The sequence below is a fragment of the Suncus etruscus genome, chromosome 19 (genome assembly GCF_024139225.1).
Source record: "Suncus etruscus isolate mSunEtr1 chromosome 19, mSunEtr1.pri.cur, whole genome shotgun sequence".
NCBI classification, from domain to species: domain Eukaryota; kingdom Metazoa; phylum Chordata; class Mammalia; order Eulipotyphla; family Soricidae; genus Suncus; species Suncus etruscus.
Genome location: NC_064866.1, coordinates 33,860,518 through 33,885,811, shown reverse-complemented (window position 1 = coordinate 33,885,811; position 25,294 = coordinate 33,860,518). Strand labels below are relative to the sequence as shown.

Here is a 25,294-nt window from a genome sequence, read left to right as displayed (position 1 = left end):
AGGAGAGGGGAGGGGAAGGGAGGGGAGGGGAGGGGAGGGGAGGGAAGGAAAGGAAAAAGGAAAGAAAGAAAAGAAAAAAAGAGGAAAGGAAAGTATTGTGTATTTGTTGTAATTTTGTTTTTGCCTGTCATCCCACCTGGATCTTCCCAGGTGGGGGTGATTAAGGAAATAAATAAATAGCTTGTTGGGGAGGCATAGGGAGCACTTTTGCCAGAACTGAGGGCTTGTTCGGTTTGCTTTTTGGAGCTGGCTGCAACTGACAAAAGACTCCTTTTGCTGAAACTTTGGTCCCCTAATCTTTTGCATTCGTTGATTATTTACTCTGGATATTATTATCAAAGTCTCCCCCAAAAGGGGAGACGAAAGAATGGGATTCAATTTATCTTTCTGGGAGTTATTCTTAGACTTGCAGACCATCAACAAGGAATTTGACCTCCCCCCACATTAAGGAAAGAGGAAAGGAAAGAGAAAAGGAAAGGAAAGAGAAAGGAAAGGAAAGGAAAGAGGAAAGGAGAGAAAAGGAAAGAGGAAAGGAGAGGAAAGAAAAGAGGAAATGAGAAGAAAGAAAAGAGGAAAGGAGAGGAAAGAGGAAAGGAAAGGGAAAGGAAAGGAAAGGAAAGGAAAGGAAAGGAAAGGAAAGGAAAGGAAAGGAAAGGAAAGGAAAGTAGCAAGAAATGTAATTCTTCATTTTTTTATTTACCAAATAACATTTATTCTAAAAGCACAATCCCAAAAGTCCACCCCCAGCACACTATTCCTTACCCCAAACATACATTTAGCCTAGCTTCAGGACAATGTCTTCCTGAGGGGCAACTCTGAAGACTTATTTATGGGAAAGAATGTCAGTGATTTCTGTACAGATAGGTGAAGGGTGGTGGCTTGGGACCACTAGTACCATGCTTGATTCACAAATAAATGCAGGAAAAGTGAGCGAAATCTGGAAAACCCAGTAAATTCTTGGACAGTTCCTCTGCTATACATACAAGAGGACTATCATCACAGCTGGATTTAAGGACCCTAGTCTCAAATCACAGTGCCAAGAATCCCAAAACTATCAGGAATCTTCCCTGCCACGTGCAGTTGTACAAATCTAAGTGCATTTGAAATAAGAAAGTGGAGGAAAAAGAAACTGGAAACTCTATAACTTTTTTTTTTTTTTTACTTTGGTTCAGTTTTTCAGGGCTGGAAATATAGCTCAGGTGGTAAAGTAAATGGGGCTGGAGAAGTAGTACAGCAGGTAGGGCTTGAACATAGCCAACGTGAGCTCAATACCCACAATCCTATATGGTCCTCAAGCACTGCCAGAAGTAATCCGAGCAAGGTGTGGAACAAAAACAAAACAGCCATCAAAAAACAACCAACCTCTAAGTAAATGCTTTCATTAATTATGTGTCTAATGTAGCTTACAAGAGGGTCTCTCAAAGTGTGATCCCACAATCAGCAGTATCAGTATCTCCTACTAAGTATCAGACTAGAAAAAGCAAAGTGTGCTTCTCCACCAATGCTTCTCCACCAGCATTTTTACAACAGACATACTTTTGTGTAATAAGTTTCGCCATTTGAAAACTCTGCTTTTGAAATACTGATCCTGAAATTTTTATCTTAACACAAAACAAAACACCACCAACAATAACACACTGGCTAGGGGGATTTTCAAGTTCTGGTTTCTCTATTTTAAAAATTAGATACAGATATGAATAGAAGAATTACCAAGTTTGACCTTGGGAGAAAGAAGAATGAAAGCAAGGGAGAAATGAAGGGGAGTGTGTGGGGAAGGGAGGAAGAAAGAGACAGAGACAGAGAGAGTTCATAGGACAGTCACAAAGTTTTGCTTTTTTTTTTTTAAATAGGAGTTAAAGTTTATTTGATTTTTTAATATAATTTTTATTTTGATCATAGTGTCTTACATATTGTTGACAATAACATTTTAGGTACATATTTACATAAAGTCAGGGGGGATTCCCATCACCAAATTGTCCTCCCTACACCTCCGTTTTTGTCCTACCTCCCACTTCCTCTTCCCTCACCCCCAGGGCGGCTAGAATATGTGGTCCCCTCTGTATCCAACCCACTACTTAGTAGTCTTGCACCTGTTTGGTCTTGATGCCTCCCTTATCTCCCCCTCTAACTGTAGCAGGACTAGCTAGTTCAAGTTGCATGGTTTTGCCTGAAAAAGAGAAGATAAATAAACTGGGGTAAGAGTCTAATACTCCCAAAATGGGTGGAATCCTTCTAGAGGCTCTCATCATCGATTTGGGAGATGAAGGAGAAAAAGAAGGTGAAACACTCCACCAGTACCAAAAAAAGTGTCAATTATCTAGTGAGGACTCCAGCTATATCGATAAGCACCACAAAAAAACAGACAAAAAACAAAGCAAAACAAAACCAAAAAAAACAAACAAAAACAAACAAACAAACCAAAAACACGCCATGGTCTTGAAATAAGAAACATGGCATAGCACATAACGAAAGAAAAGAAAAGAAGAGAAAAAAATAAGTATGATTGGGGACAACGATTTCAATAATCACACCCAAACAGAGAAATCGACCAAAATAGATAGGTAAATAAAAATAATAATAACAATAATAAATGAAGGTAAATATATATATGTATATGTATATGTGTATATATATATATATATATGTGTATATATATATAAAATAACCAAGGTTTTGTGCTTTTTGTATTTTTGTTTTTTCCCCTCCTGCCCTGGCACAGTAAATATTGGGGTCATTCAAAAAGGAATTCACTTGGCCTAAGAAATATGGGGTTTCTCCGTCCTTGGAGTATACTGTCATGGGATCAGCTGTAGACTTTGCTCAGGATCATTTATTCTCCCGGTGGTGTTTTTTTGGTGTGTGGAAGACTTCTGTTCTGTCCAGGGTGATACACTCAGAGCTCTGTGTTTAGAGGTCTCAGTATCTGCACAGATCCTGAGGTGGTACTTATGATGAGGTCAGTCTTTGTGGTTCTAGAGGTTCTGTTACCTCAGTGTCGTTTTAATCCATCTTCTGTGGTTGGTGACCTTGGTCTTTGCACTGAACCTAGGATGGCACCTAGGATAGCGTCTTTCTTTGTGCTTCTAGAAGTCCCATTCTGTTGCAGTTGTCTCTGTCAGACCTTTGGGACTGGGGATCATGCTTATTGTGCAAGTCATAGTTCAAAAGTTTTGCTTTTTTATTAAAAAAAAATTCCAAATCGTACTTTGGAGTTAGCAGGAGTGTTATGCAAGAGACTGAATAAGTAATATAATAAGCAAATGTATCTTTCTGCAAGAAAAATTTGTTTTAGAGACTGGAAATATTTAACTGTGAACTTAAACTTTAAAAAATGTGAGACTGAAGAGATAGCACAGAGATGATATGTACTTGACCCTGGTACTACATGGCCTCCCAAACTTCCCCCGGGCCCTCATGGCTCGGAATACTATTGTGTCCTCAGGCCCTTGCACTGAACCATATGGCCCAGTTGCGAGAGAACTACAAGGGTGGTAGTTTATCAGGAACCCCTGAATCACTTGGAAGCCCTGAAAAAAAATAAAGAGAAGAAACTGCACAAAAATCTAAGTTACAAAACAAATTAACTTAAAGTATTTAAGTGTGTTTAATAGAAGGCCTAAGTCCAGAGGGTTGTCAAGAACAGAAGTAAAAACCTATTTGTAACGATACTTTCAGGTCAAGTGAAGAGATCTGAAGTCACAGGAAAAAAAAACCCAGAATTCCAGGGCTCCAGAGAACATAGGTCAGGACTTCCCGGCCCCACTCACTCCAGAACTCCTCAAGAGGAAAAAGACATGAACTTGAGTGCGTTGGAGCAGGAAGCTATGGGGTGTGGAGGAGCAGTCCTACTCTGGGTCACTGAAGGGCAGGATACTGACGACATCCCCGGACTCATCAACCTTGTCTTCATATACCTAGCACCGGTTGTTGCAGATCTCAGGCCCACACTTCCTGGAGTTGCACTTAGGGCAGGGGTCGAGGCAGCCCAGGCAGTTCTGATCCAGACAATCACACAGGTCTACGCCATTGCAGATCAGCTTGCCACTCTCGTCATATTTCCTCTTGGGTTTGTTTTTCTCAGGAAAATACTCATTCTTCTTTGACATCTGTGCGTTCTTTCTCAGCTTTCTGGGTACAGGCTTAAAGTCGGTCATCTGTGGTCCAGGGTTTTCAAATGCCAGGCTTTTTTAACTGTCGCTGAATTTGCGATTGCTTCTGCCTGATTTGATAGATTTTCTCAGGAGAATTCTCATCTGTTTCGTTCTCTTGCAGGGAACTCTGTTGATCCGATGGTTCACTCTGTTGATCTGATGGTTCACTCTGTTGATCTGATGGTTCACTCTGTTGATGTGATGGCTCACTCATTTTTTGGATCCCTTGAGGAAATGTCCTTCACACGGTTGACTTCAAGGGATGGCGCCAGAGGCTCTTATCCTCCCGAGTTGCCTCTCCTGTGATGTCGGACCCCCTAATTCTTCATTTTTAATACAAAATTGTTGAAAAAATATATCAATGAATTGCTTTTGATTCCATTGATTGTATTGATGCCACATGGAATTAGCTATGTAGACATCCACTCTTATTTGTTGACAATAAATTAATAATAACAAATATGTCTGAAAATATTTTTATAAATATATAAAAATATACTAGCAACGAGAACAATATTAGTAATAAATGACAAGATTTTACTTTGGTCGACATCATCTTTTTCTTACTTCCAATTTATGAAGTATCAGTTATTCTTTACTAACAGTTTTCCAATTTTTGACAGAGTAAATACTAGCAACTTTTTCTTCCTTTTAAAATCACTCTTAAAATTTTATTTCCTGTTATTTTTCTCATCAAGCTATATGAGAACTAGAAGGATTTTAGATACTCAATCATAAACCCATTCACCATCTTTTCTCTATACTATATCATTGCTCAAAGAAATTTTTTCAATAATATCAGATACTGGTTTGTGTAGTGTAGTATACATTATTACATCAATACAGTCAAAATTCAGGCTAGCTGTATACAATATAAATGGACTACCCAATCACTACCTCTTTGATACACAGATGTATTTTATTTTTAAACATTTAAGAAAAAACAATGATCGAGCTGATATGAGAAATAAAACTTTTTCTGCAACAGTTAAAGAAGCTATTGATGGATTGTCTACTTCTTACACAATTTCATTACTAATTGCAAATTTAATAAGCTCACACACAATTGAACAATTAATTCTACTGAATGAATGAATGTTGAGTGTGGCAGTCTATAGTTCTTTCACAATTTCACAATTTGAATAATAATAAAGTCTAAATTCTGAGCTGGAGCCAAAGCACAGCAGATAGGGTGTTTGCCTTGCATGTGGCCAATCCAGATTTGATCCCTGGCATTTCCTATGGTCTCTTGAGTTTGCCAAGAGCAACTTCTAAGCAGAGCCTTCAGGAGTGATTTCTGAGTGTAGTGCTACAAGTAAGCCTGGGCTAGGTGTGACTCCAAAACAAAAACAAGCAAAAATCCTAAATTTGGCTTTTGTCTTACTTTTGATAAACACCCATGTTCCCTACTTAGCATTTATTTGCACTCACTATCTGATATTTAGATATTTACTCAAAACATGATCAATTTCATCATATGCCTCTATTTTGCATAATAAATTGCACCATTTTATAGATGAGGAAACTAAAGCCATAGAGTTAAAGAACATTTTAGGAAATGTCATAGCTTAGATATGAGTTCAGATTCTAAAATTGGAGTCAGACCCAAATTGGATGAGCATATCGCTTTCAAAAATGTTGTAGGTTTAAGATTCTTTCTTACAGATTAAACCAGAGAGTAGCAATTCTAAACTATATTTCATTTCTGGCCATAACAGTTTGCAAATGGAATTTCTAGCTAGCATTTCAGTAATTGTCCCTAAATTAAATTACAACAAAACAGTTTGGACAAAATCAGAGATTTATTCCAACAGGGTTTGTGTATGACCTGGGAAAGCACAGTAATTCTCTTTGGAAGACAAGACAAATGGTGCATACTCTGGTTATAGGTCCCATTCCTCCATTTCTAGTAAAGGTACTTTATTTTTAACTCTAAACCTTTCAACGTTCTTTGATAAAGTCATAGTAAACTCTCTTGGGCTTGTTTTCTTTACAGAGCAAAATCATGACCTACACTTTTAAAGTTATGATCTCTCAGAGGAGCTTATCTTTGTTACCTAGCACAGTAAGAACTAAACATTTTTTATATTTAATTTTCCAATGACAATGACAGTCTAGACAACTCAGATAACATACGCCTTTGAATTACTAGGTAGTTCCACAGGAGGTAGAGACATTATGCTTTGACAGCAGACATGCTCTTTAAAGGCAAGTTGCAGCAATCCCATTTCTTAAATTCCTGCTGAGGAGGCGAATAGAATTGTAACTTTCAGGGTATTATAATTAAAAGTGAAGGCCAGAGTCAAAGAACTTTTATTGTGACAGAACATGCTTTGTTCTGACTTCTAATTTCTGAAGCTCATGGGGTTGAATTTCCAGAGCTCTGTCAATAATGTTGCTCTTTAGCAAATTTCATGTGTTTTCTCAGCTATAATAGAGCATGTTAGCATAACATTTGCACAGAGCTCTCAAGGGATCAGAAGGAGTCTAGTCATTTATATTAGCATTTTGAGAATTGTGACTCTTTTAAAGTTTTGTAGGAAGGTAGACCATACTTAGTGAAAATCATTTGAAGATTCCATCCAACTATCGCATCCAGCGTGTAGCTGCAAAAAGTTTTCTTCTACAAAAATGTCACAAAAAAACATGGGGGAAATTTTTTTTAGTTTTCTTTTTTTTAATCTGGTCTGGACTTTATGGTTTTCTGTGGAAGAGTTTTAACATATAGAAATAGTTTCTAGCAGGGGTTGGAGCAATAGCACAGCAGTTGCATGCGGCCAACACAGGATAGAGCCCAGTTAGATTCCTGGCAACCCACATGGTCCCCGAGACTGCCAGGAACGATTACTGAGAGTAGAGCCAGGAGTAACCCCGGAGCACTGCCAGGTGTGACCCAAAAACCCAACCCCCCAAAAAAAAGAAGAAATAGTTTCTATCAGGATTCCACTTAGAAATCTACTGTTGTCTTTAAGTAGTAATTGTGTAAGATTTCTGGACCAATTGCAGCATGTTTGTTTAAAATTTCCCTGACAACAGCAAGTAATTTTCAGATATAGCTCGGTTTCCTGGTTGTGTCCAGTTAGGTCTAAAATTTGATATCATAGGTTAAGGATCTAGTTTCCCAAAACCCCAAATTCCTTGCACTTTAGAGTTATTTCCCTCGGGAGTCTCTGGGGGATTTCCATGGAATTGCTTTTTCTTCCCTGCCTAGGAAGTGACAAGAAAGTGACAGTACCAAGAGACAAGAGGTATAACTGTGAGCAATATGAGATTTTATAAGCCATTTCATGGCTTCAAGGTTAAAAAGATATGGAACTGAGTCTCATGATATGAAGATATGAAGTTTCCCCTCATCATTCATTGCTATATTTTAAAAGTTTTATTTTAACACACTAATTAACCAAGTTGTTCATATTATCAACATTTAGGTATTAAATATTCAAATACCAGCCCCACCACCATTGTGGCCTTTCCTTCACCAGTGTTCTGAATTTCCTCCCTCCTTAAAGGCACAAACACATTTACTTTATTATTTGTTAACACAAAGGCAAATAGAACTATAAAACTTAGATCAACGAGGGTAAATTTGAAATAATTGTTATATATCTTCCTTGTATTTCTAAACTCAATGTTTAAGGGTTTACTGGGCTGTAATTGGTTCTGGTTGAGCCTTCTGTGTTATTGTTTAGGCTCACTGAGCATAGTAGTTTACTATGTTGCTATGTAATTTTATCATTACATTTTCTGGGACTATTGAGCAGACACAACTTTTGAGGTTTTATAGTTTTGAAAAAATATTTGGTGGCTTTAGCCTTTTTTGCACAATTCTAATAAATTTCTCTGATAGTTTGAAACTATTTATAACTGCTCTTAGAATCAAACTCTGACATAATTTTCAAAACCACTCATTTAAGGAACAATTGGGAATTTGAAAAAGCAAGATATTCTGGAAACAACCACTTCTAGCAGCTAAGCTAGGATTTGAAGTCACATTACTTCCCCATCTTCCTGCCTACTATGTCAATTCTGGTATAATTATGTTAAAATAAGATGCTATTTAGAGTCTTCATTGAAAATTATCCTGAAGTCAAAACCAATCAAATCTGCAGAAGGCCATATCTTACTTTAGCCATACTTTTTCCATTTCTGTATATTTTTGGTATAAATAAAAAAGTCTACTGTTTTCATGCTAACTAATACATACTAATATATCTATATTACTATATTATCATCTTAATAATTATTACTAAGCCAATCTGGCTGTATTTCATTTTATAAAATATAATTTAAACCCATCTATAAAATGGGAATATTGTGTCAGAAAGCATTTATTTCAAAGCTCCCTAGAAACCACTGTAAAAATTTGATGCAGAGATAAAATCGATTCTCCTGCTGTCACCTTCAGCTCCTTCTGTCGAGATCAATAAGTGTGCTTCTATTATGAAATCTGGAAATATAAAGCAACATAAAACTCTATCTCAGAATTTAAGAACAATCTAATCCTGAAAATAAAATTGAATACCTACAATATTGCAAAATACTAAAAGTTTTATTAAGTAGTTAGTGCTATTAATATGAAATTAAGGAAGACTGGGGTATACTCCCAGGCAGTCACTCTCCTTTACAGCTCCTGTGACTAAATTTGAGGGCCCTACACATTTAATAGAACATTAAAGAAAAATATTTAATAAAATTAAACATTTAATTAATTTAATAAAATAATAAAGAAAAAAACAAAAAAGTATTCTTCATCAATAGCTATACCATTGCTCAAAATCACAGCTTAAGTCTGCAATAGAGCATCCTTGGAGGAATGACTGACACTTGTAGAGAAGAGATAATGGAATAGGAAGACAATAAAATTGTTTAAGGAAATTCCTCCATACACATCAACCTCAATTAAAATTAATTTGCAGCATCAATCTCCAATTCTCCCCAAATTCTATTTTTCTAAAAATAAAATGGGAAGAAGACTGTAAGCTAAAGTGCTTCTTTTCCAGGCAGTGCCTCTTAAATATCTCCTTTCTGTTGTACCTACTTTCCATTATTATCTAACCTTGCTACTACTAAGTCTTAAAGACAATACATGTATCACAAAGACAGAGAAGAACAACTCAATTCTCCATTTTTGAGTTTCTAAAGATGAAAGTAAGAAAACACAACAAATGCAAAAGGTTTGAGCTTGACCGTCTTTATCTATAGACCAGGCTTCAAATTTTGACTCCATTATTTCTTGCTCTGAGAGCAAATGTTTGACAAACTTTTAAAGGCTATAAATCTCAATTTCTTTCTCTTAATCTTGAGGTGATAGGAGTCACAATGTTAATGTAATTAACTGCAAATATAGCTTATGGTGTTAATAATTTATTTTAGGCATACAATGTTGTTTTACTTCACTCCACATCAAAGCTAGGATTTTCTCTTCAACCCCATACCTTCCTTCCTGACCCATAATTCACATTCCCAACTCAGCTCTTTGAGAAAAGCAGAATTCAAGGGCTGTGCTATTTTCATTAATTCTCAGTTTCTAAAATGTAAAACGGATAGTAATTTCCAGGTTGGAAGTCATTATGACAATTACATAAAATTATGTCTTGCACCGAATAAATACTACTAAATATCAGTTCCTGCTACTCAACTCCCTATATCTCTCATTTATTCTAACCTCACTCAATGAAAAACTATGCATTAATATTTTTAATTTAGTATTAATTTATTTAACCTTATATATAAAAATTGTCCTTTTAACATGTAATTATTATATTTTATTTTATAGTCTTGTGTTCCTTAAACTATTGATCAATTCTTTGCCTACACTTCCTTAAAGGGAGTCTGTCTGTTTCTTTAAGGGTGGAGAAATGTGTTAACCTGGTAAGTCAATTAGAGGTTGTTGCAGTGAGGGTATAAAAACACCCAGTTGGAAGTGCAGTGGGGACTTTTTCTGGCGTTTTCTCTAAATATTTCTTCTGGATGCTGGTTGCTTTATTGGAAAAACTGTTGACTGAACTAGCAGTTTCTGTTGTATGGCCACTGGCTTCATTACCCTGCCTGTTCCCCATTAAACCTGGCCTCAAGAAAAACACTGTCTTGCCAGTATCATAACTGTGTCATACCTCTAAAGGCAAAGGTGGTTCCTGACAGTCCATGACTAACTATAGATAATGGTGATTTCTAAAGACTTGTAGCCTCGTAGCCTTGAAACCTATTTATTTAAAAGATGGCACCATCTTGGTTTGTGTAATTACATTCTGTAGTACATGTCCAATAATAGCCAAATAATTAATTTTTGCTGGATGTATCCCCATCATTAAACTGTGAAAGTTTGACACCCAAATTTGAGAAGTGTTCATGTTCCTTAATATTTTACCTCTAGTGGAAAGTTTTCATTTTTTATAGATGTAAGCTTTCATAAATGTAAACTTCAACCCTAACTTATCTTTGCAACAGTCTCTTGGCAAAATTAGTTGGGGTCTAGATGGAATATATAGACCAAACTTATTATTTTTGTATCTCTGAAAGTTCATTCATTGCTAGGATGTCCTAGTATTAGGATATTCCCATCTACCTCATATAGAGAGTAAACTGCCTTTCAGAACTGCCATTTTTATTGAGAAGAGACCACTCCTGGGTGGGGCAGTAGGACAGATAGTTTAGGCTAGCCTGAGCCAGTCCCACCTGGATTCACATTTAAGATAATATCTGTTTTGGGGTAAATTCAAGTTGTGGCTGGAGAGATAGCATGGAGGTAAGGCATTTGCCTTTAATGCAGAAGCTCATTGTTCGAATCCCAGCATCCTATATGGTCCCCCATGCCTGCCAGGAGCAATTTCTGAGCACGAAGCCAGGAGTAACCCCTGAGCACTGCCGGGTGTGACCCAAAAACCACACACAAAAAAAAAATCCAAGTTGTAAACGAACATACAAGAAACAAGAGATGACCTTTGTTTTAGATAAAATAAGATGTAATCTAACACCAAATGACTTTGATGATGTTATCAGGAACAAATAAACTTGCAGCTTTCATTTATTCTTATTCTCACAATGCTACTTTAAGAATAAACAAGTTTGATTTTTGATTGACAGAAATAAATTAAATTCTATTTAATGCACATGAGAGTTCATTGTGTGCTTTAAAAATAGGTAGATAAGAATTTGAGAAGTATAAGAAATGTAAATGAAATAACGTGAAGGCAATTTAAAAAAAAATCAAGTGCACCGGAAATATTTAGGAAACAATAAAAACCTATCTGAAGTTCAGTAGCAGTGCCATTATATAGAAAATATTCAACTATGTATGTTGTAGGCACTGTATATTCTCCCACTGGTATTAGGTAATTTAACACCAACAACCCCTGAGATAGGTGTTATAATTTCCATTTCTCATAGCTGGACTTTGGGGAAATTAAATATTTTTCCAAAGTCACTTTTGCTTTTCATGTTTTTCCTAATTTTTATTATAACACCATAATTTACCAAGTGTTTCATAATACAGTCATTTTAGGCAGTAAGTGTTCTAAAACACTCCCACCACTGGTGTGACCTTACCTTCACCAATCTGAAATCTAGATCCCAACACGATAGTCTGCCTCCATACAAGCACAACTTATTTCATATAGCTTGTTAGAACAGAAAGTTCAATGGAATTATCAAAACAGATAATGAATCAATACAAAATAATTATTACATTTCTCCATGGTGTTACTAAAGTCAGTGTCTAAAAAAATTGCTGAGCAGTCATTGGAGCTACTCGAGCCATCTATGTTATTGTCCAGGTTCACAAACATTACCATACAACTTTTCCATCAGACTTTCTGTTGTACCACTGGCCTGATACTACTATAAAATATTGATGTGTTACATGGATACATGGCTGTGCTATCCAGGATTTATATATCTAAAACAAATTTAGAGACTCAGAAGTGTGATAAGTTTAAATTGTGCAGACGGGCCATTTCTATCAGAGTGTGTAAGGTGTGGCAAAGTGCTGCTTTAGTTCATTCAGAAAGGGGAATCTACCCCTTTCCTTTCTGAGAATACCACAGAAGTGTCATCCAGAACTACCTGGAAAATATAGATGGCCATGATTTTCTTTTGGAGCTTGTGGCAGGAGCCAGAGGACAGTGAGTGGGGACTGCTGGGTTTTCCAGTAGTGAGGTGGGTGTGGAGATGCTCAGCCTAAATCCCTTCCAAAAAGGAGAATATGTGCCCCTTTTCTGAGAATGCCACAGAGTTACAGTCAGAACCTGTCTACCTAGGAAGTATCAGCGCCATTATTTTCTTCTGGAGCTATGGAGGAGCATGGGCACTGTTTCTACAACATGGGGATTTTCATGTTTTTGTTTTTTCCATAATATGGTTGTTGGGTTTTTTTTTTTTTTAGGGGTTGGGAGACCACACCCAGTGGCTCTCAGGGGTTACCCTGGCTCTTTGCTCAGAAAGCATTCCTGACTTGCGGGACCCGAAGGGACACTGGGGATCAAACCCAGATCCGTCCTGGGTCAGTGGCATGCGAGGCAAACGCCCTACTGCTGTGCTATCACTCCAGCCCCATAGTTGTTGTTTTTTAAAGTTACAAAGTGGTTCATGATTGAATTTCAGTCATACCATGTACAACAACAGTGTACATTTTCTGCCACCTTTTTCTCTCCGGACTTCACCCCATCCTATCACCTGCCTTTGATAAGACAACTCTGTCTGTGGTAATGTAAATAGTTTGGATAGTTGCAAAATAAGCATAGATGCCATCACTGAGCAAGTAATATGGTAATTTTAGGGGTCTCATAATTATATATAATTATTTTAGGTAGGTTGTAGAGACAGAATGCACAGGAAGGGAAAATATTTAAGTATTTCACAGTTTTCTATTGCCTTTCTAGGAAAATAAATCATGCTATATCTAATTCCATATCTCCATTCTCCTCTGACATCTGCCATGGTCTTTTAATTACCATAGTATTCTCTCTACACTTTCATTCCAAAACTTCCACCTGTTATATGTTCAAGTCGTTGAGTAATTCTTGACTATGATTTTTTGTTCATTTGAATAGATCCATAACCCAACACTTAATACTTTAGGTTCATCCTGAATATGTTATATAAATTAATAATTATTATCTCAAGAATTATTTTGTCATGTAAATATTTTTATATCTCAGTAGAATTGAATTGAATCAGGTTAAACTACAAAATGATCTTATGAACGGAGGCGAATGTATCTAGTCAGAATGAGCAATGGCAGGTAGAACTATCACACAATAGGTAAGGTGTTTGCCTTTTAGGTAACTGACCTGGATTTGATCCCTGGTATCCCATATGGTTTTCCAAGCCCAACAGGAGGAACTGAAGTGCTAGAAGTAACCTCTGCGAACACCAGGTGTGGCCCAACACAAAACTAACAAACAACCAAGAACCTGGCACAGTGTACAACATTTAGCACATGCTTAGAAATATGACATTTGGGACCAGAGAGATAGCATAAAGGAGGACGTTTGCCTTCCATGCAGAAGGTCAGTGGTTTGAATTCCAGCATCCCATATGGTCCTCCGAGCCTGCCAGGAGCGATTTCTGAGCATAGAGCCAGGAGTAGCTCCTGAGCACTGCCAGTTGTGACCCAAAAACAAAAAAGAAAGAAAATAAAAGAAATATGACATTTAGTATGGTATGCAACTCAATAAAACCTTAAGAGAGGAGGTAAAACACATCATGACATTGAAAGTAAAGGCATCTTCAAGGAGAACACTGCACTCTCCAAACAAGTGAAAGCAGAGATAAACAGATGGGAATATATTAAGCTGAGAGGCTTCTGCAACTGAAAGAAAACAGTACCCAGGATACAAGAGCCATCCACTGAGTGGGAGAAACTATTCACCCAATACCCATCAGATAAGGAACTAATATCCAAAATATACGAGACACTGACAGAATTTTACAAGAAAAAAACATCTAATCCCATCAAAAAATGGGGAGAAGAAATGGACAGACACTTTGACAAAAAAGAAATACAAATGGCAAAAAGGCACATGAAAAGATGCTCCACATCACTAATCATCAGGGAGATGCATATCAAAATAACTATGAGGTACCATCTCACACCACAGAGATTGGCTCACATCAAAAGAATGAGAACAAGCAGAGTTGGTGGGATGCTGGAGTGAATGCCATCTAGTCCAACCTTTATGGAAAGCAACATGGAGATTCCTCCAAAACCTGGAAATTGAGGTTTGCATATGATCCAGCTATACCACTCCTAGGGATATACCCTAGGAACACAAAAATGCAAATACAAAATACAAATAGAAAAATCCCTTTCTCACACCTATATTCATTGCAGCACTATTTACAATAGCCAGACTCTGGAAACAACCAAGATGCCCTTCAAAAGATGAATGTCTAAAGAAACTGTGGTACATATACACAATGGAATATTATGCAGCAGTCAGGAGAAATTAAGTCATAAAATTTTCCTATACATGGATGTACATGGAATCTATTATACTGAGTGAAATGTCAGAGGGAGAGAGATAGATGTAGAATAGTTTCACTCATCTATGGTTTTTAAGAAAAATAAAAGATGTTCTTGCAATAATTTTCAGAGACAAAAGAGAGGAGGGCTGGAAGTTCCAACTCACTACATGAAGCTCACCACAAAGAGTGATGAGTGCAGTTAGAGAAATAACTACACTGAGAACTATCATAACAGTGTGAATGAATGAGGAAAGTAGAAAGCCTGTCTAGAGTATAGGCGGGGGTAGGGTGGGGAGGAGGGAGATTTGGGACATTGGTGATGGGAATATTGCATGGGTGAAGGGGGATGTTCTTTACGTAACTGAAGCCCAATCACAATCATGTTTGTAATCAAGGTGTTTAAATAAAGATATTAAAAGAAGACAATGCTCTACATGTATATGTGTACAATATATTTTTATTAATTACTTTATTTAAACACTCTGCTTACAAGATTGTTCATAATATAGATTTTTTTCAAGGATACAAAATTATTCATGATTAAGTTTCAGCCATGCAATGGGCAACACCCTTCACCAATACACATTTTCCACCACCAGTGTCCCCAGTTCCCCTGCTGCCCTTCCCTTTGCCTATCAATGGGACAGGTTATGAAGTTGTCTATTCCAATGGTATCTGTAAAAGATACACAGGGTATAAGTTAAATATGGCACCAGGAATTTCTATATTGATATCCTGACTATAAGGAAAAATAGGTTTCAAGTCGAAAGTCAAAGGACTTCATGAATAAGATAATTCTTGGACTTTTTACATGAGATTTCTCTGAACCATTTTACTATTTTAAACCTGGGGGGGTTTGGATAATACCTGGTAATGTTCAGAGATTCCTCCTGCCTAATAATCGTTCCTGGGTGTACTTAGGGGACCATATGAGGTGCCAGGAACTGAACAAAGGTTTATTGTCTTATCCACTGTACTATTTCTCAGGCCCCTATTTAAACTATTTTTAATTGCTTAGCTGTAATACAACCTTAGCTTGCTGAAGTAAAAAATGATGATTAGAGTCTTAGCAATAGAAGCTAAGATCCATAGAGATCTTTTCCTTCTATGAACTCACTGAACCTCGCTTTCATGCAGAAGATACCAACCCTTAGTTCACTCCTTTATTTTATTTTCCTCTATTTCTTCATGGAGGTTATGAATAGTTGTGAAAAGCAGGATATGACATAATTTTGAGCCCTAGTACTTACTAGCTCTTTAGACATAGACAATTATAAAGCTGAGCCAACTGCACATAAAATAATAATGTAATCTATTTAAGTCATTATGAAGATTAGAAGGGAAAAAATAAAGTACTTAGCACAAGGATTGACTCAAATTAATTATTCTATATCAAGTTAACTCCACTGTGCTCTTCTTATTTTGTTCTGGATCTTCATTTGCCTCAAACTATTCTGACAGAACATGCTGTCAATACCATAAGTTATATGTGAATAAAATGTTATTTCCTATCTTAATCCTAAAGACCTAAGGTTGAACAACTCTCAAAGATAATTGATGGGGCCGAAGAGATAGCATGGAGGTAAGGCATTTGCCTTGAATGCAGAAGGATGGTGGTTCGAACCCTGGCATCCCATATGATCCCCCGAGCGTGCCAGGAGCAATTTCTGAGCATAGAGCCAGGAGAAACTCTGAGCACTGCCGGGTATGACTCAAAACCAAAAAACAAAAACTGAAAGATAATTGATATTTTTAGCAACATATATTGGATACATGGTCATCCTCCTTGTCAAATTTTTATATGCATCTTCAGTATAATTGTCATTTTTTATCAATGCATATAAATTTTTACAACTTTGAATTCATTCTAATAGCAGCTTTTCAAATTCTAAAACTTGCCCTTTCTGACTTGTCTGTTTGTTCTCAATAACCATTTCATTTTGTAATAATTCATTCTGAAAAGAATTGATTTAAACACTGTCTTTAAATTTACTATGACTACACATCTTTGTTTAAAATGAAACACAACAGTTATGACCCAGAACAATAATTCAATAGACTGAGAACATGTTTTACAGTGGAAGGCTCGGGTTCTAGCACTAGCATCACATAAACACCCAAATATAGAGCCAAGAGCATGTGGTAGAAGTGATATTCCAAAACAAATAATAGGCCATAACATAAAATATATACCCCACATGCTTTACCCTAGCTCAATTTATTCATATATTATAACAACCATTTTTTGTTTGCTTGCTTATTTGGGGGTTTGGTTTGTTTGGTTTTAGGACTTCACCTTGCTGTGCTCAGGGCTTGCTTCTGACTCTGCTCTTAGAGTCTTGGGGGACTATATGTGGGTGGGCCTAGTAAAACACCCTATCCACTGTACTACTTTCTTTCCTTAAAAAATAATTATTGGTGAACTCTCTCCCAAATACAAATTTTGGATTCCTAAGACTGGAAGTATATGATATTAAGCCACCCAGTTCCTACATTCATGTTTCTCATCATTAAACATTTACTCAGAGTATTTGTGGAAGGATCAAGAGATGACTTGTAATAAAGCTTAAGCAATGATTTCAACAGTATAATGGATCATTCATTTTAATTTTGAGTTGTTGTGAAAAAGTCAAATGTATTCCAAAGGGAGTCCTAAATTGTATCACCCTGATATCTGCATATTTGTATTCCTTAATAATCATTAATATTTAGTGACCACACACTAATTATGTAACAAAAATAATATATAGTCCTTGTCGCTTGGTCATCACATTAAATATTTGGACAAGTTAAATATTATGTAATATTACCAATTTCGTCATGGGAATGTTGCACTGGTGAAGGATTATATATATATATATATATATATATATATATATATATATATATTAAAAAATCAAAAATAAAATAAAAGAAAAGATAAGGCCTCCCAATTCTTACTACAGGTTGTGTTCTTTACACTGACTGTATAGAAAGAGGAGGTACAGTAAATGCACCCCATATACATTTCAACCCAGGCCCTTTGCCTGATGCGCATTGTAAATGAGGGACAAAACATATTACCAATATTTGGAATGAAAATTTTCATAGTATATTCAGCTATATATTAGGACTACGGAGAAATAAGTGTCCTGTCTGTTACAGTGAGATACCTGAAATTAACAGAGCTTTAGTTCCTTCACTTTTGCTGTCTGAAACTGGATCATTGCCCTTGTTAAGCATCAGTGTCCATAATCATAATGTGAGGATTTTAACAACATTCTTCTCATGGGACTATTGCTAAATGCAATTGATATAACTCATGCAAGTATTTAAAGGAGTAACATCTTGTTAAAGTCCTTTGATAATTGGTAACTCCCAATCTCCTCATTTGAAGGGTCATGATCAAGGTTGTAAATTGAAAGAAGTTTTTACCTGCATGCAGAATAACTGAAACTCTTCTCACTCATCATTATTCTTCCCACGTTGAAAAAAAAATATCAGGTATGACTGCTTCCGAGTAATCTACTTACATCTAATATCCTTCACTAAATAACTTACCCAAATTAAAAATGCTATCATAATTAAATGAATAAAAAGCACATTTATACCCATTTCCACAAATAGTCAATTAAGAATATTTTCTACTATGCCCACCAAGCTTTCTTCTCAAGAGAATTTAAAATTTCTCAGAGGCTCAGATAAAAAAAGAAAACTGAAAAAAAAATCCCTTCTTCTCTTAAGCAGAAATTTCAGGGGGGAAAAGTGCCCTTCTTATTTTAAATTCCTTCTCTTAATTTATTCTTGATCTTATAAAATAGACATAAAGGTTCCCTATAGATTTTCCCCTCAGGCATTTGGAACTTGAGGAAAATTCTATATGATGCCTATTTCAAATGTCAAGCTACCTTTTGAAGGAAATTAATTATGGAAATGATGAGATTCCCCCATTTTATCTGTCTTTTTTTTCCTTTTTACCTCTACAATTCACAATAGATTGCCTGAAATCAGCACAATTTCATGCTTTTGTTCATCTTTATCCTTCTGACATAATGCCACAATTTCTTGCATTTGTGTGAATTTAAGTCATAGAGTTGAGCACAGAGCAAATTTGTAGTAGTTCTCTTCAACTAGATCATAATAGTCTATCCAATCCATATAGAGAGTAGCATCTCTCTTAGGATAGTTACTATATTTGAAACCAGGTGTTTCAGCAGTATAAATAAAGATGAACCCAGGGTGTAGAAGAACACATTTTCACTTAATGGTTCAGTAAATTTTTATTTCAAAATTTCTCTCTTCAATGAGAAGGGAAGTAATAGGAGAAGGGGGCCTGGGCATCAGTTATGTTAGGGATCTGGGAAGTGGTATACATCTAAAGCAACACTGAAAACACGAGATCTAAGCTGAATCACTGAACTTTAATGTGACTACCAAGGTGATAAACAGGGAGTAGGGGAGGTTGGTTGTAGTGAGTGGAATGACAATATGGGAGCACTGATGATGAAATTGATGTACAATTTTACAAACCTAAAATTTAACTATCAATAACTTTGTAAATCACAGTTTTTTTTGTTAAAAATATGTTTTAAATTCACTTTTCAGTGATAACTAGTGACAATCAATTTTAACATCTCTTTTGAACCATAAAAGCACTTACTTTTACTTTCTGTGACTTTAAAAATAAAGGGAGATTGGAAGAAAGGTAAAAAGGAAGAGAAGGAGAGAGTGAGAAAAGAAAAGAATGAAGAAAAAAAAGAAATAGGGAAGAAAGGAATGACAGAAGTGAGGTAGAAATTTCATATCCAGGATTTGGATACTTTAGACCTAAGTCATTTACATGAGACTCAAATTTGTGAGTTGTAAAAGCCAAGGAAGAGTAAAAAAAAAAAAAAGTTCAACAAGTATATTTAAATTATTTCTGTATATTAGATTCTTGCCACTTACTATCTCCTCTATCTATTTAGGACCTCTACCAAAAAAAATCTCAGTTTAAATATTGTTATTCTCTATAATGCTTATCAAACAAATCATGCCTAAGAATAAGTAAATATAACACCATGTCAGCATTTTCTTCAATGGCATGCATTGGAGTATGTTTGGGATTGATGAGGAGGAGAAATTACCCACTAAATATTCATAAAAATTCCATTAATATGTGGGAATTAAGGAAACAAGGAAAGGACACATTCTTTATTGAGAAAGTGATGGCATTAGTGACTAGAAAGGAGAGAACAAAAAGAAATTGAGGTGGCCAATTTTTGTAAAGAATAGAAAATATAAAAACAGAAAATTCTTATATGGTCCTATAAAACATTATTTTTTATCATAATCTGCCTTTTAGGAACACATTTAACTTTCTAAATAACTATTTTATTTTAACCAGACAAGAAAGGTGGAGAAAATAATTTTAAGATAAATATATGTCCTTGTACATTTTCTATAGCATGACATACTCTGAAAAGCATGATTAAGTATTTTCTGGGAATACTTTGGGGCATATTTCATTGGGCAGTCAAGTTGTCAAAATTATAAAGATACCACATTATTCTTAGACCATGACCTCCAAGAAAATTAATTGTCATTTCTGTTTGTCTTTCCTTGAAGACATTCCAAGCCTTCATTATTTGTGGGGGTTGGTCAGATCTACCTGAATCTTAGACTCTTAAACCAGTTGAAGAATAGTTGAAGAATGCCAATGTGAAATGAGATTTATGCCAGTTTTCCTAACAGTCTGACAAGCAATTTAAATATTATCCCAACTGAGTATTCTCATATCTACCAAGCTGAAAATTAAGCTGAAAAATTAAGCCACCTGGATCAAAATATTTCCAAGTAAATTCTTCCTGACTTTCTTTTCTCTTTTTCTGTTTTTTTTTTATAATTAAATAATAAGCATACTGCTGAAATAGAACATTTGAAATTCTAGATATTAGTGGGTAGACTGTAAAATCAAAGGAAGACCCATCAGATGTGTCATATCAGTCATGTTAATTTTTATAAAGGGCTTTTCTATACTATTGTCTTTTGAAAAATGCAGTTATAATACCTTAAAAATAAATGTATTAAGCACCATGAACCAGGAACTTCATTCAGCTTTGATGAGAATACATGATAAAAATTGATGTAATTCCAACCATAGAAATTTGTAATTAGTGGTGGAAGATAACAATGGACCTATTTGTTGGGACAATACAGGGATTATTGCCAAAGTGACAATATTTGCTACAAAATGTTTAATCATTGAATGATTTAAGCACTTCTACTCATTTAAGAGGATTATTTATTTTTAGATGATCTTTTCCTTAGAACTCAAAAAGATAAGACTTGATTTGTTTTCTGCATGGCTATTCTGTTTAGTAGGTTTAAGTTAATAAAAGATGTATTACACAGATAATCATGTGTGTTTTGTCACTATATTAAATGTCACCCTGTTTTTAGGTTAGATGTGTAATATTGAACAAAACTGTTGAAACTAATTTTCTAATTTTTAAATAGAAACATAGACTTCTATTATTATTTTCAGTTATTTTTAAGCAAATAATCTGAAACAAAAAATAATACTTGAAAAATTTTTTAAATTTTTTTTATTTAAACAACTTTATTACATACATGATTGTGTTTGGGTTTCAGTCATGTAAAGAACACCACCCATCACCAGCACAACATTCTCATCATCAGTGTCCCGAATCTCCCTCCTCCCAACCTAACCCTGTACTCTAGACAGGCTTTCTATTTTCCTTGTACATTCTTATTATTAGGATAGTTCAAAACATAATTATTTCTCTAACTAAACTCATCCCTGTTTGTGGTGAGCTTCATGAGGTGAGCTGTAACTTCCAGCTCTTTTCTCTATTATGTCTGAAAGTTATTATTGCAAGAATGTCTTTCATTTTTCTTAAAACCCATAGGTGAGTGAGACCATTCTGTGTCCTTCTTTCTCTCTCTGACTTATTTCACTCAGCATAATAGATTCCATGTATATCCATGTATAGGAAAATTTTATGACTTCATTTCTCCTGACAGCTGCATAATATTCCATTGTATATATGTGCCACAGTTCCTTTAGCTATTCATCTGTTGAAGGGTACCTTGGCTGTTTCCAGAGTCTTGCTATGGTAAATAGTGCTGCAATGAATATAGGTGTAAGAAAGGGATTTTTGTATTGTATTTTTGTGTTCCTAGGGTATATTCCTAGGAGTGGTATAGCTGTGTCATATGGGAGCTCGATTTCCAGTTTTTGGAGGAATCTCCATATTGCTTTCCATAAAGGTTGAACTAGACAGCATTCCCACCAGCAGTGAATAAGAGTTCCTTTCTTTCCACATCCCCGCCAACACTACTTGTTCTCATTCTTTGTGATGTGTGCCGATCTCTGGGGTGTGAGGTGGTACCTCATAGTTGTTTTGATTTGCATCTCTCTGATGATTAGTGATGTGGAGCATTTTTTCATGTGTCTTTTGGCCATTTGTATTTCTTCTTTGTCGAAGTGTCCATTTCTTCTCGCAATTTTTTGATGGGATTAGATGTTTTTTTTCCTTGTAAATTTCTGTCAGTGCCTTGTATAATTTGGAGATTAGCCACTTATCTGATGGGTATTGGTTGTATAGTTTTTCAAACTCTGGAAGGCTCCTGTATCCTGGGCGCTATTTCTTTTGAGGTGCAGAACTTCTCAGTTTAATATATTCCCATCTGTTAATCTCTGCTTTCACTTGCTTGAAGAGTGCAGTTTCCTCCTTGAATATGCCTTTAGTCTCAATGTACTGGAGTGTTTTGCCTACGTGTTGTTCTATATATCTTATGGTTTTGGGTCTTATATCGAGGTTTTAATCCATTTAGATTTTACCTTTTTACATAAAGTTAACTGGGGGTCTAAGTTCAATTTTTTTCAAGTGGCTAGCCAGTTATGCCAACACCACTTGTTGAAGAGGCTTTCTTTGCTCCATTTAGGATTTCTTGCTCCTTTATCAAATGTTAGGTGATGGTATGTCTGGGGAACATTGTCTGAGAACTCAAGTCTATTCCACTGATCTGAGGGTCTGTCTTTATTCCAATACCATGCTGTTTTGATAACTATTGCTTTGTAGTACAGTTTAAAGTTGGGGAAAGTAATTCCTCCCATATTCTTTTTCCCAATGATTGCTTTAGCTATTCTAGGGTGTTCATTGTTCCAAATGAATTTCAAAAGTGCCTGAACCACTTATTTGAAGAATGTCATGGGTATCTTTAGAGGGATCGCATTAAATCTGTACAATGCTTTGGGGAGTATTGCCATTTTAATGATGTTAATCCTGCCAATCCATGATCAGGGTATGTATTTTCATTTCCGCATGTCCTCTCTTATTTCTTGGAGCAGAGTTTTATAGTTTTCTTTGTATAGGTCCTTCACATTTTTAGTCAAGTTGATTCCAAGATATTTGTCTTTGTGCAGCTCTATTGTGAATGGGGTTGTTTTCTTAATGGATATTTCTTCCTTATTACTATTGGTGTATAGAAAGGCCATTGATTTTTGTGTATAAATTTTATAGCCTGCCACCTTGCTATATGAGTCTATTGTTTCTAGAAGCTTTTTCATAGAGACTTTAGGGTTTTCTAGATAGAGTATCATGTCATCTGCAAACAGTGAGAGCTTGACTTCTTCCTTTCCTATCTGGATTCTCTTGATATTTTTTTCTTGCATAATCGCTATAGCAAGTATTTCCAGTGCTATGTTGAATAGGAGTAGTGAGCGAGGACAGCCTTGTCTTGTGCCAGAATTTAGAGGAAAGGCTTTCAGTTTCTCTCCATTGAGGACAACATTTGCCTCTGGCTTATGGAAGATGGCCTTAACTATATTGAGAAAGGTTCCTTCCATTCCCATCTTGCTGAGAGTTTTGATCAAGAATGGGTGTTGGACCTTATCAAATGCTTTCTCTGAGTCTATTGATATGATCATGTGATTACTATTGTTCTTGTTGTTGATGTTGTGTATTTTGTTGATAAATTTACGGATATTAAACCAGCCTTGCATTCCTGGGATGAAACCTACTTGATCATAGTAGATGATCTTCTTAATGAGGCATTGAATCCTATTTGCCAGGATTTTGTTGAGGATCTTTGCATCTGTATTCATCAGTGATATTGGTCTGTAATTTTCTTTTTTGGTAGCATCTCTGCCTGGTTTAGATATCAATATGATGTTTGCTTCATAAAAACTATTTGGAAGTGTTCCTGTTTTTTCAATTTTATAAAAATGTCTTGCCAGGATTGGTAGAAGTTCCTCTTGAAAGGTTTGAAAGAATTCAATAGTAAATCCATCTGGTCCTGGACTTTTGTTTTGGGGCAGACATTTGATTACTGTCTTAATTTCTTCAATAGTGATGGGTGTGTTTTATATACTACATCCTCTTTATTCAACAGTGGAATATTTTGAGTCCAAAAATTTATCCATTTCTTCCAGGTTTTCATTTTTAGTGGCATAGAGTTTCTCAAAGTAGTTTCTAATTACCCTTTGGATCTCTACCATATCAGTAGTGATCTCTACTTTTTCATTCCTAATACAAGTTATCAAGTTTCTCACTCTCTTTCTTTGTTAGTTTTGCCAGTGGTCTATCAATCTTGTTTATTTTTCTTCAAAGAACCAACTTCTGCTTTCATTGATCTTTTGGATTGTTTTTTAGGTTCCCACTTCATTGACTTCTGCTCTCAGCTTTGGTATTTCCTTCTGTCTCCCTATTTTGGGTTCTTTTTTTTTGAGTACTTTTTAATTCTATGAGCTGCATCATTAAGCTGTTCAGGTATGCCTCTTCTTCTTCTTTTGATGTGTGCTTGCAAATCTATAAATTTTCCTCTCAGTACCGCTTTTGCTGTGTCCCATTGGTTCTGATAGTTTGTGTCTCCATTGTCATTTATTTCTAGGAAGGTTTTGATTTCCTCTTTGATTTTATCTCGGACCCACTGGTTTTTCAGTATTAGGCTGTTTAACTTCCAGGTATTAAAGTTTTTCTTCTGTGTCCCTATGTAGTTCACATATAATTTCAGGGCCTTGTGGTCAGCAAAGTTAGTCTGCAAATTTTCTATTCTCTTGATATTATGGAGGTATGTTTTATGTGCTAGCATGTAATCTATCCTGGAGAATGTCCCATGTACATTAGAGAAGAATGTGTATCCTGACTTCTGGGGGTGGAGTGTCATGTATATATCTACTAGGCCTCTTTCTTCCATTTCTCTTTTCAGATCTAGTATGTTCTTGTTGGGTTTCAGTCTGGTTGACCTGTCAAGTGTTGACAATGCCGTGTTGAGGTCTCCCACAATTATTGTGTTGTTATCAATATTATTTTTTAGATTTGTCAACAGTTGTATTAAATATTTTGCTGGCCCCTCATTCGGTGCATATATGTTTAGGAGAGTGATTTCTTCCTGGTGTAAGTATCCCTTGATTAAAACAAAATGTCTATCTTTGTCCCTTACAACTTTCCTAAGTATAAAGATAGCATCATTTGATATTAGTATGGCCACTCCAGCTTTTTTATGGGTATTGTTTGCCTGGATGATTTTCCTCCAGCCTTTTATTTTTAGTCTATGTTTGTTCTGACTATTCAGGTGCGTTTCTTGTAGGCAACAGAAGGTTGGAATGAGTTTTTTTGATCCATTTAGCCACTCTGTGTTGCTTATCTGGAGCATTTAGTCCATTGACATTGAGAGAAAGAATTGTCCTGGAA

The 25,294-nt window shown here is 35.7% G+C and overlaps 1 non-coding gene and 2 pseudogenes across 1 annotated transcript; 1 reads left to right on the top strand and 2 right to left on the bottom strand.

Annotated features, from left to right (window-relative positions):
* Window positions 1-3,416, bottom strand: part of LOC125997177 (maternal embryonic leucine zipper kinase-like) — a 5,476-nt pseudogene extending 2,060 nt beyond the window's left edge.
* A 429-nt stretch (window positions 3,417-3,845) lies between these two features.
* Window positions 3,846-4,365, bottom strand: LOC125997176 (ARL14 effector protein-like; annotated as a pseudogene).
* Window positions 4,366-17,538: 13,173 nt separating this feature from the next.
* On the top strand, window positions 17,539-17,670 carry LOC125997802 (small nucleolar RNA SNORA51). Its single transcript, XR_007491819.1, has one exon. It is a non-coding gene; the product is annotated as a small nucleolar RNA SNORA51 (small nucleolar RNA).
* The last annotated feature ends 7,624 nt before the right edge of the window (window positions 17,671-25,294 follow it).